The sequence below is a fragment of the Mirounga leonina genome, unplaced genomic scaffold (assembly GCF_011800145.1).
Source record: "Mirounga leonina isolate KUSES-001 unplaced genomic scaffold, KU_Mleo_1.0 Mir_376, whole genome shotgun sequence".
In the NCBI taxonomy this organism is placed as follows: Eukaryota; Metazoa; Chordata; class Mammalia; order Carnivora; family Phocidae; genus Mirounga; species Mirounga leonina.
The window spans coordinates 2,713,444-2,726,854 of record NW_023270718.1 but is presented as its reverse complement, the minus strand read 5'-3'; the positions used below and the strand labels follow the sequence as shown (position 1 = coordinate 2,726,854).

At 47.7% G+C, this 13,411-nt stretch overlaps 1 non-coding gene across 1 annotated transcript; it reads left to right on the top strand.

Annotated features, from left to right (window-relative positions):
* The first annotated feature begins 6,377 nt into the window (after window positions 1-6,377).
* LOC117998388 lies at window positions 6,378-6,481 on the top strand. Its single transcript, XR_004675980.1, has one exon. It is a non-coding gene; the product is annotated as a U6 spliceosomal RNA (small nuclear RNA).
* Window positions 6,482-13,411: the final 6,930 nt, after the last annotated feature.

The window sequence follows — 13,411 nt, the reverse complement described above, 5'->3', positions numbered from 1 at the left end:
AAAGAAAGAAAGAAAGAAAGAAAGAAAGAAAGAAAGAAAGAAAGAAAAAAGAAAAGAAAGAAGAATTAGAGGGATGGAGTGATAGGAGAGAAGAGACACAGAGCGTGGAAAGAGACAAAGCAAAAGGCCTCAGCAATGGAAAATCTGGATGGAGAGAAAGGTTGGGGGGAAGAGACAGGAGCTTTTGTTTTTAGCATTGGCAGTGGCTGGCCTGGCCTCTGGGGTGGGCCCTGGAACAAAGCTCTCTGTCCCCCCCACCCTCTTTTCTGGGACAGCCAGTAATAGGAATAGATATTCTCAGCCCAGGAGCCTTTTACCCCTGACCACCTGCTTTATGCAGAGCTGACTGGACAGCTTTCCATTTGCTGCCTGCAGTTGCAGAGCTAGAACCAAGCACGACCCTCCAGCCAGAATCCAGGAACAGAGGGGAGATAGGTCTTTCCATCCTAAACACTGGTGAAACTGTCCCTAGCTGAGGACCCACCTACCCTGAGTGGGCACTTAAGTCAGTTGGACAAAATGATGTAGGTCCCCAGAGCTCAGAGTAGACCTGCCTTGCCAAGCACCACCCTGATGGGCCCTGGGGCCGGCTGGGTCCAGAGATGCCTGAGCCAGTTGAAATTCTTCCTCTTACAACACCCGCAATCACAAAAAACTAGACTGTTTGTCTGGAGTCTTCCCAACAATCTCTCAGGAGGAAAGCCACAGGCAAGACAGGCCATGCAGAGGCAGCCCTCCGCCCCTCAAAATGCACAGCACACCCTTGTTTCAAAAACTAGCTAAGCAGGAGGACAATTAAGGAAAGAGTTCGGATCTGGTTACCTTATTCCACAAGTTGCAAGCAAAAAAAAAATCAAGAAAGAACGGTTCTTTGCAATTCCACACACAGTTCAGCATGGCATTCACATTCAGCATTACTTGATTTTGAGTGGTATTGCGATGAGATAGCGGGTGTAGGTCTGTGGTCTCCAAAGGCTTCGGTGTGCCCTGCACACCCCTGTATCCCAGGCCAGGCTGACTCCAGGCTCCTCTTTCGGCTGCCACGGGAAATATCAGCTCCAGTCCCTCTGGCAAGCCTCCCTTCTACTGGAAAGATGGAGAGATGCATGTTTTGAGACTGGGGATGACAAGCATCTGGGGCAAGAGGTGGAGAGAGGGAGGATGAAGTACGGTGCCCTACCAGGAGGACCCACGCATGGAAATTCCCTCCCCACTCTCTCCTCTCCTGCCTCCAGCCTAGAGGCATCTGTCTGTCATTTCTTGATGACAGGAACAGACATGCAGTCAGAGGTCCCACTTGGCACCTTTTGCCTTAATGTCACCTCCCCCAGGAAAGGAACAATTTCAAGGCACTGAGGCAGGAAGCTGGACCAGTAGGTGCACTTACAGCTACACATACCACAAAGGGCACTCTGGTCCTTGGATACAGGAGTTCTCTGTGGCAGCATGGATCTGGTTCCCACACCTGGCTAGCTGGCATGGCCAGGGCCCAGAGCTCAAGGGGGAGCCTCAGTCTGAGCAGCTGGGGTCCCCAGGGAGCAATAAACCTGGTTCCCAGTTGGGGTCATATAGAAGCCCACCCCACCACCCCGTGAATTGCTTCCTCCCTCCTCCTTATCTTCACCTAGACTCCCTCTGAGTCTGAGCACAAGTGCATGAGGATGCAGACCAGCTCATGGGAAAGGAACAGGGTTGGCAATGGCGCCGAGCTAGAGTCATATTTCCTGCCTGGGGTATGCTCTGAGGATAGTTGGGCTTCTGGCTAAAGCTCAGTGTTAGTTTGAAGCAGATTCTTTGGGATCTGGTTCCAGCAGGAAGTGGGCAGTGTCCCCAGAGCTGGTCTCGGGCTCTCTGGGACCCTGGAAGAATTCCCAGTTCCCAAATCACTCTGAAGGGAACCAGAATGGACGTGAGGAAAGTTCACGTGAGCTCTCTGCAACATGGGAGGGGCTGGGATGGTGCATCCCATCAAGCTACGCCTGGCCCAAACACAAATTTGGGGGGGCTACTAAATGTTCTGGGGACCGAGTCTGCTCAGCTATTTCTCCATTTCACCTCAGTAAACCCTATTATATATATACATTCAGTGGTACTAGTGTTTGTATCCAGGAGCACATAGCATGACAAATGTGTCTAATTTGTAAGACACAGAACAATGTCTCCTGGTAAATATCCCTGTAAGTGTTGGCGAAACATTGGAAAACAATCTTCTCAGGGCTATAACTTTAAATATCCTCTACATCAGGGAGGAGTCTAAATTTCAATCAGGATAAACACACCCGGAGTAATTCAGTTAGAAAAGGAATTTATCGAAAGGGTACAAAGGGTACAAGGGGAGCCCCGAGAATCAGCTGGAGGGCTGGAAAAATGAGCACACAGCCTAGCAGTTCTAGCTCCTTTTGAAACCAAGCTATGGATCAGAAGCAAGGAACGACTGCTTCCCCAGTGTATGTGCCTGAAATGGGGGTCTCACTGCAGTTGCTACCCGCCCCCCGAAACACTGTGTTTTCTGGCCCCGGAGCGCTCTGCTCACCCACCAGAGACAGGGTCAGCTGCAGCCTGCAATTAGCCAGAGAGACTGAAGCCCAGAGTGAATTGCTGGAACCTGGAGCTCTCCCAGGACCTGCTGACTTCAGGTCACAGCTCAGAAATGTCTTCCAGATGAGGAAATACTGGAGAACACTGCGGCCTCATCACAAATCTTGAGGGTCTCTCCTAAGCCACAGTTTTGACATTTTTTTTTTTTTTTAGAACTATGGTCTCCAATATGGTAGCCACTGATCACAGTGGCTCTTTTAATCAATTAAAATTAAATAAAATGTAAGATTTAGTTCCTTGATTTTATTAACCACATTTAAAGGGGTGGATACCACGTTGAACAGTATGATGGAGAACGTGTCCATCATTGCAGAAAGTTCTGTTGGACGGTGCTAATCGAGATGCTTTGAGAGGAGAAGTCAAAGAGAATTCAACAAATCCTCTCAGTGATGGAGTGGATAAAACCAGCAAAATGAAGAAAGATTCCGATTTCCTAACTCTTGCGGGTTTTCTCCCACAATGTAACCCGCTGTGATTGTGTTGCCTGGATGGCTTCCCACTGCCCGGTGGGAACCGTCTTCTCCTAGAACATGTTCCTGGAAAGTCTCTGACTGTGCCCTTAGACACAAAATGGAAAATCTCAAAATGTAGTCTGCAAAAATATCACCGAATCGCATACACTTCCAACTGGTAAACTTTACGATGTGTAAACTAGATCCCAATAAAGTTGCTCAAAAGTAGTATAAATTCTAGGGATGCCTGGGTGGCTCAGTTGGTTAAGCAACTGCCTTCGGCTCAGGTCATGATCCTGGAGTCCCGGGATCGAGTCCCGCATCGGGCTCCCTGCTCAGCAGGGGGTCTGCTTCTCCCTCTGACCCTCTTCCCTCTCGTGCTCTCTGTCTCTCATTCTCTCTCTCTCAAATAAATAAAATCTTTTAAAAAAAAGTAGTATAAATTCTATTAATAAGATGAAATCACTTATGTATGAGTTTGTCTTTCTTTTTTGTTTTTAAAGATTTTATTTATTTATTTGAGAGAGCAAGAGAGCGCGCGCGCACGAGCAGCAGGGAGGGGCAGAGCGAGAGGGAGAAGCAGAATCCCCGCTGAGCAGGGAGCCTGACATGGGGCTCGATCCCCGGACTCTGGGATTGTGACCTGAGCCAAGGCACTCAACCGACTGAGCCACCCAGGCGCCCCGAGTCTGTCTTTCTTTACCCTGATGGTCAATAGCAGCACAGAACATATAAGGCTCTTCAGAAATGGTGAAGTATATATAAAGACAAACATAAATAAACCATTTGTCAGAAACTAGGAAGGGACTGATATTAACCTTACTGTATCCTGCCACATCCTATGGTTTCTCCCAGAAGACACAAGACTTCTGGGTCAGAGACAAAGGATAGCTTTTGCTCCCAGCAACAGGGAGTAATCAGGTACCAGCATGTGCACCTGTCCCCTGAGCCACAATTCCTACAGGGCAAGGGAGGAGGTCCAGTGGATGCCAGTGGATTGCATTACAGGAGACGAATCTGTATCTGAAGTCAGGAAATCTGAATTTTTCATAATGGGTGGTAAGCCGGCCTGGCTTTGGTCCTAAGGGAAGATCTTACCACTACTCACAGGACACTAAACAAATCCATCCTTCCCCCTGGAGGGAGATACTCCCTTTTATCTTTCAAGGCTTCAAGGCTATTCACACTACAAACATTCTTGAAAAGAGCCTGGAAGAAAGAACAGTCAATACCTTCCGGCAAACAATATTAAAACAAAGAAACACCTACAGTAGTATGCCCCAGACGTGACCTGGTTTGGATCTTTGAGGCTGCTTAAAATCATGAAGCGATTCTGCGATGCCTCCAGGATGAAACCCAATCCAACCTGCCCAGCACATCCAGCAAGGTCCTTCCTGATCTGCCCTGCTTGTTCTCCAGCACTGTCTCCTTCTCCAGCATTACCGGCCTCCACCAGGCACCCCAACGCTCACTCCCCATAGTTCCCCAAACAGGCTTCCAAGCCTGGCTCACCTGCGGGTCTCCGCTTGATGCCCCCCTGGCCCTTCATCTGAGTCATTCAATCCTCTTTCAGGGCTCAGCTCAGGCAGCCCCTTCTCCCCACCCTCCGAGTGCTGCCAATTCCCCCCACTGATAAAGAATGAGGATCCAGGGGCACCTGGGTGGCTCAGAGGGTTAAGCGTCTGCCTTCGGCTCAGGGCATGATCCCAGGATCCTGGGATCGAGCCCCACATTGGGGTCCCTGCTAGGCGGGGAGCCTGCCTCTGCCTCTCTCTCTCTGACTCTCATGAATAAATAAATAAAACATTAAAAAAGAAAGAAGAGAAGAAGAAGAAGAAGAGGAAGAAGAAGAAGAAGAAGAAGGGGAAGAAGAAGAAGAGGAAGAAGAAGAAGAAGGAGGAGGAGGAGGAGGAGGAGGAGGAGGAAGAAGAAGAAGAAGAAGAAGAAGAACGATCCAGGGGTGCCTGGGTGGCTCACTGGGTTAAGCGACCAACTCTTGATTTCGGCTCAGGTCAGGATCTCAGGAATGTGACATAGAGCCCCTGCCTCGGGCTCTGTGCTGGGCGAGGAGCCTGCTTAAGATTCTGTCTCTCCCTCTCCCCTCCCTTTTCCCTCCCCTACTCCTGCGCACTAGGAGGCACGCTCTCCCTTAAAAAAAAAAAAAATTACATAAATAAATAAGAACGAACCCATTCTATCTGTCCCCCTTAGCGCCCATGCTTAACACTAACATTTTGCTTATTGGCCAGGTGGAGACGGCCCTGGTTCTTTGCCCAACCCAGGTTCCTTTTAAATTTTCAAAGGCAAACTTCCAGCTGATGCTTTTTTAAAAATTAAAATTAAAAATTGCACTACCTTCCTTTGACCTCCATCCCCAACTACACTCCTGAGCCTCATGTTATTACCAATTTCTGGCCTTAGCCCCTTCCTCATTTTAAATAATATGCTTATAATTCTCTTTGATGACTTTAGGGACCCGACTCTACCATTTACAAGCTGTGGGATTTTTTTTGTTGAATGACTTAGCGTCTCAGAACTTCAGCGTGCTCTTCGCATACAACGAAATAATCACACTTCCTCTAGCTGGTACATAACAGTATTGAATAAAGTAAATGCATTTGTAAATACTATGGAAACTGGGGACTCCAGCATATTCCTTATGATCCAAATTGAGTCCATTTCCGGAAACATTTTGGATAGAAATGTTTCAGGACATAAGAACTTGGATTCTTTTTTTTTTTTTTAAGATTTTTTTTATTTTGGGGGATGCCTGGGTGGCTCAGTCAGTAGAGCGTCCAACTCTTGATCTCAGCTCAGGTCTTGATCTCAGAGTCCTGAGTTCAAGCCTCGCATTGGGCTTAAAATGTGGGGCTCGAACTCACAACCGTGAAATCAAGAGTCACATGCTCCCCAGACTGAGCCAGTTGGGTGCTCCAGCTTTTTTGGGTTTTTACTGGCTGGATCCACCAGCCTTGCTTCTTGACTGACAAGAGGTTTCATGAGCGTTCTATGAAGCTAATTTAATTATACAGAGATGAATTCTTCTACTAATAATTTTTGTGATTTGGCTTTAGAGTCAGTTGTACTGTTTATCTAGAACATTCTCCTTCATGTGGCCAGGAATTCCTCGCTTGTAGGTTCAGAATTATGAATGAAGTACCCAGCTAATTCATCTAGAAGATAGGAATGTAATTCTTCCAGGTCTGCGGTCCCTTCGGCTGTTTTGCGTAAGTGAGTGTGCGTCTCCAAGGTTGGGTCTCCTGTTGGGGTGCCATGGGCACAAGGAGACATTGTGGAAATCTGCGTATGCAAATACCAACCCACCCAGTGCTGGCTTGGATAGCACATACACTAAAACTGGAACAATACAGAGATTAGAGCGGCCCCTGTACAAGGATGACATGCAAATTTGTGAAGCGTTCCATATTTAAAATAAACAAATAAACAAAAGCAAAAGCATATACCAACCCACACGGACTCCTGCCAAATTAGGGGAGGAGGGCTTATTTATATGCATGTATCCTCAGCCCTCCAGCCAGTTTTAAGGGTCATCTTGCTTCAAAGTAACACACTCCCTGTTTGCTGACTTAAGGCCCTTTATCTGTAACAGAATTAATTTGCTTTCTTTAAAATTTACAGACCACTGGCCTTGGGCAATAAGGGACCAGAACTTTTCCAGGCCACAGAGGCCAGCAAGTCAGCAACTCTTTTAGCAAAATGTTTCTTTTTAAGGTCACACGCAGGACTTCACCCACCTCCCTTTGCACATCTGTAAACCTTGCCCTCCTTTGCAGAAAGAACAGAGTACTCTTGCACAACGCCTGGGTATGGAGTAATCAGACCTTCTTGTGCAACCCGCCCAAACCCTGGGCACCAAGGAACTAGAATTTCTTGCACAACCTCCCAGGACGGAGGTAACTCAGTAGCTGGTATCATGCAGTCTGCACATAAGCCAGAAATGTCACAGACCCCTGCGCTCCCTTAACTGATTAAACCCCTTTAAAAATCTCCAGACCAGGGGCGCCTGGGTGGCTCAGTCGTTAAGCATCTGCCTTCGGCTCAGGTCATGATTCCAGGGTCCTGCTCTGCGGGAAGCCTGCTTCTCCCTCTTCCATTCCCCCTGTTTTTGTTCCCTCTCTCTGTCAAATAAATAAATAAAATCTTTAAAAAAAAAAAAAATCTCCAGACCAGGCAGAAACCTTGGAGTTGGCCTTTGGACAAGAGCCTGCCTTCTCCCCAAGTGGTTGGCCTGAATAATGCTCCTCTTCCTTCCCAATCAAAACTCATCTCTTGAGTATTGACCTTTCCAGGGAAAGGCAGCCAAACTTGGGTTTCGGGAACAAGACCACTCCCACTCAGTATTGCTCGTGCACTTAGAGAGGAGAGGGAGGAGTCCCCCCCAGCAACAGTGCACATTTACAAGGATGTAAATAAAGCCTCTGCTTTCTCGCTCTTTCACCTTCCCGATCTTTTCCCTGTGCCGTGGGGAGGAAGCCATCAGGAAACAGAGGGGCGCACCTAATAATATCCCCCGTATATTCTCCTCATACAAATAACGCTAATGGTAACAATAAAATCCTAGGAAGAAGCGTGGATGGAGCGTTCCTTTGGACAAGACACTCTATAATCTGATGCCTTGCAGTCTGTTTTATGAATTCTGGAAGTCTATCCTGTGGTTCCCTATTCCTTTCTGGTTCTCTCCAGCGGAGTTTCTGCAGCCCCTGCTCTTCTTCTAGATCATGCCGCAACTCCCATCATTTCCCACAAATGAGTCTGAAAAAGACACACAGGGTGGGTCTGGAGGTCCCTTGCAGGGGGAGTATAGGGACCCCTTGAAACCTCCAGGGCAGGGCAATATGGGAGGTCTAGAAAAAGTGGGAGTCTGGCAGGTGACTTGACAAGCAAGTGTTTCCAGCTGGGTTTCCCCTAGCGGCCTTCAGAGAAAGGCACTTGCTAGAGTCACCACTTTGAGCGTATCCACGGTCGCATTGACCCTGAGGTTTGGAGACAGCTGGGAAGGTGGTGGCCAGATGGAGCTAGTTTAGCAACATTTCTTGATGGGCTATTGTCTTACACAGAACTCTGAGTCTTCACGACCCCTCCCCTTTCAAAGATTTTATTTATTTATTTTATTTGAGAGAGAGAGCAGGGGGTGGCATGCCCCTCCCCTTTCAGCAGCTTGGCCTCCTCTATTGTCATGTGAGTCCAGTAGGTTCCCTAGCTGGGGGGTAAGGGTGTCTATCAAAGTCCCAGTATAAAGTCCCGGACCCAGCTCTGGGGCTGCTCTGCCCTCAACTGCTCTGGAGCCAAAAATCGAGAACCATGGTGCCCAGGATCTTTGGTAAGGATCCATGGGACACTCGGGTCCCAAACTTCTGTCTCGTCACATCCCTAATGTACCTCTGGACCTCAAACATAATGCTCTCTTGCCTGTTCAATTCTTGGCTTCCTACTTGGTAATCATCCCCAGGGGATCTCTGACTGCACCTCAGTCTCTCCCCTGACCTGCAACTATTAGACCCAGCCCTTCCCGGAGCCCTCCCTGCCACCCCGAGTCCGTGTCAACATCCACTCTGAGCTGTGGCCCACAGTGAATGCAGCTCAGTGACATCATCTTCTGTACCCTGGTGCTAATACTCTCTCCATCATTCTCATGCCCCTCTGCTTCTCAGCTACTGCCTTCCATTCTGAACTCCTGAGCTCAGGCTCAGAAGGACTCGCAGGTGAGAGCAGGTGTAGTGTGGAGGGAGGAGATGGTACCATGGATGGAGGTGGGGGCTCCAGAGGTCCTAGTCTGGTCCATTCTGCAGTGGCTCCCCCAGACACAGGACCGTGGCTGTGCCAGCCAGGGCCCAGGTGTACAACCCTTTGTGGCAGTGCTGTGATGAGGGGACCATCCCACCCTTGAACCTGACTCGCCTCTGTGGCCCCTGCTGCCCTTTTCTGGCCTTGCTTCCAGCATTGCTGCCTTAAGCCCTTGGGCTTTCAGAACCAGGCTGTTGGGGCGCCTGGGTGGCTCGGTTGGTTAACCGTCTGCCTTCAGCTCGGGTCATGATCCCAGGGTCCTAGGATGGAGCCCCCTGTTGGGCTCCCTACTCAGCGGGGAGTCTGCTTCTCCCTCTCCCTCTGCAGCTCCCCCTACTTGTGCTGTCTGTCTCTCTGTCAAATAAATAAATAAAATATATTTTTAAAATATGTTACTTTTTATGCTCTTAAAATCTCTCTTAAAATACACATTTGCTAGGGCAAAAAAAAAAAAAAGAGAGAGAGAGAGAGAGGCAAACCAAGAAACAGACTGTTAACTATAGAGAAGAAACTGCTGGTTAGCAGAGGGGAGGTGGGATGGGGGGATGGGGGAAATAGGAGATGGGGATGAAGGAGTGCGCCTGTCATGATGAGTACTGGGTGTTGTATGGAAGTGTTGGATCACTATATTGTACACCTGAAACTAATATTACACTGTATGTTAACTAACTGGAATTTAAATAAAAACTTTTTTAAAGTACTAAAATAAAGGTTTTTCCGGGGCGCCAGGGTAGCTCAGTCATTAAGCGCCTGTCTTCGGCTCAGGTTGTGATCCCAGGGTCCTGGGATCGAGCCCCACATCAGGCTCCCTGCTCCGCGGGAAGCCTGCTTCTCCTTCTCCCACTCCCCCTGCTTGTGTTCCCTCTCTCACTGTGTCTCCCTCTGTCAAAAAACAAATAAAATCTTTAAAAAAATAAAATAAGATAAAATAAAATAAAGGTTTTTCCTTTAAAATTATTTTATGACTTATTAAACATCAAAGAGGAACTTCTGCTTCAGGAAAAATGGAGTAGACACACTTCCTGTCGCGCCCAGCAAGAAAGTACAGGGATGCTCAGCTCCTACTGTGGGTTGCCTCTCTCTGGAGGCTCGAAGGGAGAATTCGTTGTATGTGCTCTATTTGTTCTTCTGGCTTCTGGTGGATGCTGGTACCTCCGACTGCATCTGCATTGTTCCAATCTCTGCCTCTGTCTCTGCATGGCTTTCTCTTCTGTCTCTAGTCAAATATCCCTCTCCTTCCCCTTTCTAAGAGTGATTGTATTTAGAGCCTACCTGGATAATCCGGGATAATCTCCCCATTTCAAGATCCTGAGCATAATCACACCCACAAAGACGTTTGTGGGGGTCGTTTTGCCACGTAAAGTAACACTCACAGGTTCCAGGAATTAGGACGTGGGTATCTTTGAGGAGGACCACTTTTCAGCCTACCACATCCATTATATTACACAACCTTTCAAAGATACAGTAAATGCAACAGTCCTAATCAATTGAGAGGTTGAAACAAGAAATTAGTAAAAATCTATCTAATTTATGGAGTGTCAAAGGGTAGAAGAATTTGATAAGAGGGCTGATCTTAGGTGAGGCCAGATCCAGAGGCTCAGCAATATTATCACAGACTCTCTGTCTCTTCTCCGCCTTCCAAAGAGTTGACCACACTAATTGTGGCTTCCCTCATGGTTGAAAACTGGCTTCCAGAAGTCTCCATGTATATAGTTAAAGACCTCCAACAGTGTCCACTATCTTCCACTCCCTCCCCCTCTCTGCTCCCCAAAATGACCTCTTAAAAATGCAAAGCGGTGGGCACCTGGCTGGCTCAGTTCGTGGAGCAGAACTTGAGGCTCTTGATCTCAGGGTTGTGAGTTCTAGCCCCACAGTGGGCTAGATTACTTAAAAATAAAAAGCCTTCCTTGGGGCGCCTGGGTGGCTCAGTTGGTTAAGCGACTGCCTTCGGCTCAGGTCATGATCCTGGAGTCCTGGGATCGAGTCCCGCATCGAGTCCCGCATCGGGCTCCCTGCTCGGCAGGGAGTCTGCTTCTCCCTCTGACCCTCCCCCTCTCATGTGCTCTGTCTCATTCTCTCTCTCTCAAATAAATAAATAAAATCTTTCAAAAAAAATAAAAATAAAACAATAAAAAAAATAAAAAACCTTCCTTAAAAAATAAAAATAAAAATGCAAAGTGGATTAATGTCACTCCTTACATGCTCTTCTGTGGCTCCCCAGTGCTCACAGCATGAATCCAGACCCTTACCAAGCCAGACAAGTCCCAGGGTAGTCTGGTTCTGCTGAGCTGACTCCCCACACATGCTGGTCCTTTCCACCCCAGCAACAACCTTCTTGTAGCCCCAGAACATCACCCTGCAGCTGCTCTTCTCCATACCTTTAGTCACGCTGGTCCCTCTGACAGAACAGCCCTCTCTCTCTCTGCACCCTGGCTGATTGTGCCTATAGGTGCTGTGTGATCAACATAAAACTCAGTAACTCTGGGCTCTTAGTTTTTCATGGGGTGGTTGCCATTGCCGTTATTAGGAGGAAACCACTCCCTGGGACAGGGCAGGCCCCCAGGAAAATCACAGAACAGGACCGTTTGGAGGCTAAGAGGCTGTCCTATTACTGTTAAGGTTGGGGAAAAGCGTGCCAAGGAGGGTGGGGACAGATGGGGCGGCGCGCCCTCTGGCGGTGAAAGGAGGGAACGGCGGAGAAGGATGCCGCGCCTTTTCCCAGCACCAAAACCAAGCCCAAGGTCAGAGCTGATGATGATGCTCCTTGGGGGCCTGCTACCTGTCAGGCCTAACGCTAGCCGCGCCACGCACGTGAAATATAGTATATCTGGAGTTATTTTAAATAGTTATGTTTCTTTGTTTACTGTGTGTCTTCCGCACTAGAAAGTGCGTAAAGGGACTCTTGTTTTATTTACCGCTGAATCCCCAGCACCTGCAACAGGTAGAGCGGGGAGCCTGCTTCTCCCTCTGCCTGCCGCTGCCCCCGCTTGTGCTCTCGTGCTCTCTGTCTCTGGCAAATAAAGAAAACCTTTTTTTTTAAGATTTAAAAAAAAATGTTAATAAAAATAAATCAATATTTTTTTTAAAAAAGAGGAACAAGAACAAAAAGGTATTCATCACATGACTTAATCACAACTGACTGACAGATTCAACAAATGTGGGAGAAAGCTGTCCCCTTCCCCCCCCTCCCCAGCTCCCCTCCAACGGCCCAGAGTGAACCATGGTCTTTGGCAGCAAAAACAAATCCATTTTGAAAGTGCACAGTCACTTGGTGTGGACTGTTGCTTTGCACATATCCTCCTATGTTGTCTTTTTTTTTTTTTTTTTAATTTTTTTTTTAAAGATTTTTATTTATTTGAGAGAGAGAGAATGAGAGAGAGCACATGAGAGGGGGGAGGGTCGGAGGGAGAAGCAGACTCCCCGCCGAGCAGGGAGCCCGATGCGGGACTCGATCCCGGGACTCCAGGATCATGACCTGAGCCGAAGGCAGTTGCTTAACCAACTGAGCCACCCAGGCGCCCCTATGTTGTCTTTTTGAAGCTGTTTTTGCGAAGACACAAAGACGTATTTTGCCCAGCAGCTGTTAGCTGAATGTATAACTTTTCAATATTTAGTAATAGGGCATATAGGCCTCCATCTGTACTCTTTTTTTAAAAGATTTTATTTATTTATTTGAGAGAGAAAGAGAGAGCACAAGCGGAGGAAGGGCAGAGAGAGGGAGGAGCAGACTCCCTGCTGAGCATGGAAACCAATGCGGGGCTCGATCCCAGGACCCTGGGATCATGACCTGAGCTGAAGGCAGATGCTTAGCTTAACCGACGAGCCACTCCGGTGCCCGGGGGCTCTATCTTTACTCTTGTGTGTGGGGGGGGAAGCGTCTGAGGGGCAGCCCTGTTGCTTACAACAGCCCTCTGAGGGTGGAACTGTCCTTGAATGCATTTCACAGATGGAGAAACTGAGGGTGGCTTAGAATGTGATCTTCACATGTATCCATCACCAGCTATATGCAAGGAATTGGGGATATTATAGTATGCGAGAGGGGGGAAATGGTAGCCCCTTCCTTGTTATTAAGTGGGGTGATGATACATCCTGAATTGTTTGGGACAGTCCTTGTATGCCTACTGACCCAGCAATAGCTCCCTCTTTCTCTCTCAAGTGCCACGATCTGGACAATACTTATAAACCTCACTGTATAGTAGGAGAGACAGAAATTCATCAAAGAATTGCACAGGTAAATTAATAACTATGCTTGTGATAAATATGAAGGAAAGGAAATGATGTGGGGAAGGAACTAGGGGAATTCGTCACCTCTGAGGAGGTGACAAGGGAAGAAAAGTGACAGTTAGGATGGGACAAGTGAGGGGGATGAGCATTCCAGGCTTGGGAACGTCAAGGGAAAAAATGAAGATCCTGCACTGTGTTTTAACCTTGTCTTTGCTATAATCAGCATTTAATTTGACTTCTTTCATTGTTGATACAACAATGAAAACCAGTGTTTTTTGCTAACTGCAAGATAATCTGAAGAGTTTTTATAATGGCTGAATTAATTACAACGA